Here is a 1,941-nt window from a genome sequence, read left to right on the forward strand (position 1 = left end):
TGCAGGGAATGGAGGGGCATGGATAATGTACAGGCAGAAGAAATTTAATTTAAGTCGGCATTGTGTTTGGTACAGACATCATGGGCTAAAGGGCCTGTTCCTGTGCTATACTGTTCTATGTTCTGTAAGTATTTAGATGAGTACTTGAAATGCCAAGGCATGGAAAGCCATGGACCAAGTGCAGGGCAATGGGATTGGAGTAGACAGAGAGCTGATGGCTGCCACAGACATGGTGGGCTGAAGGGCCTGTTACTGTGTTGTACGACTCCATGTCTCTATGACATCTCCTGCCACCATATAGTCCAGGGCAGGCAAGGCAAGAGGAAGCTCTTTTGGATTCAAGTCAGCCTCCACTTTCTAGAAGTGTTGCAACGTCAACCTGGTGGGTGTGCAATGCAGAGAATACCTTTACTGCCCTGGCCCACCAGCTCCATTCTATCAATCATCAGCTGGTGTGCTGGGTGTTTTACAACTCCACTTGCCTCTAGTCTCATCCGTTAATTTTATTTTAATTTTGCTCGGCAAGAATCATAGAGAATGAAAGAGGCCCTTCATCCCACTGTGTCCATGCCAACCATCAAGCACGCAGTTACACTAATCAGACTTTATTCTCCTCACATTCCGATTAACTCTCCCTTGATTTTACCACTCACCTACACTCTATGGACAACTACCAGTGGCCAAGTAGCCAACCAACCTACATGTCTTTGGCATGTGGGAGGAAACCGGAGCACCTGGAGAAAACTCGCGTGTTCACAGCTAGAACATGCATAATCCACACAGACAGCACCAGAGATTAGGATTGAACCTGGGTTGCTGAAGCTGTGAGGCAGCAGCTCTATACCAGCTGTGCGTTGTGCTGCCCCCATCATTTCTTATAATTCTGCCTTCTTCACATCGTGGTTTGGGGTGTCTTTTAAACCTTACTGAGAAATTCTTATTCCCAAATAAAGTTCCTTACTTTAATTGTCTGTGAGGTTTCATATGTCATCTTTTATATGTCATAGAGTCACACAGCATGGAAAACAGGCCCTTTGGCCCAACTTGTCTGTGCCGACCAAATGCCCTATCTGAGCTAGTCCTATTTTCCTGTGTTTGGCCCATATCCCTCGAAACCTTTCCTATCCATGTAACTGTCAAAATACCTTTTAAATTTTGTAATTGTACCCACCCCTACTACTTGCCCTGACAGCTCATTCCATGTATTCGCCACCCTCTGCGTGGTAAAAGATGCCCCTGGGGTCCCTTTTAAATCTTTCCCCTCTCACTTTAAACCTATGCACTTTACTTTTGGACTCCCCTACCCTGGTAGTTTTTGTTCCATTCCCCAGAGAGGAATTTTCATTCCCCCATGACAGAATGACTGAATAGGACAAAAATCATTTTTGTTCTATCCAGGGTTGACAAGCAGCGTCAGAGTGGATTGTGTGGGTAATCCTGTGAACCAGGTTATGACCTTGATGGAGAAGGTGGAAATTTCACCCGTAATATGCTATACTTACCAATCCAGGTCTTGTGTTAGAGTTGCAAATAACTATATAAAACTGACCCACAAATTTTGGGTTAATTAGCACAATATATTCTGGCAACTTCTTAGCTACTTTGAACTGATTTAACAAATCAGCCCCAGTGCATCTGAAATCATTTTAATTAGATTACTTCGGAAGAGTTAGATGTGACCTAATTTGGATGAGTTTGGATTCCATTTTATTATAGATTGCCTGTGCCCCTAAAAATAAATTGGTATTGGTATTGGTATATTATTGTCACTTGTACCAAGGTACAGTGAAAAGCTTGTCTTACAAACTGATCGTACAGGTCAATTCATTACACGGTGCAGTTACATTGAGTTAGTACAGAGTGCATTGAAGTAGTACAAGTAAAAACAATAACAGTACAGAGTAAGGTGTCACAGCTACAGAGAAAATGCAGTGCAATAAG

Source organism: Pristis pectinata, chromosome 3, assembly GCF_009764475.1.
Source record: "Pristis pectinata isolate sPriPec2 chromosome 3, sPriPec2.1.pri, whole genome shotgun sequence".
In the NCBI taxonomy this organism is placed as follows: domain Eukaryota; kingdom Metazoa; phylum Chordata; class Chondrichthyes; order Rhinopristiformes; family Pristidae; genus Pristis; species Pristis pectinata.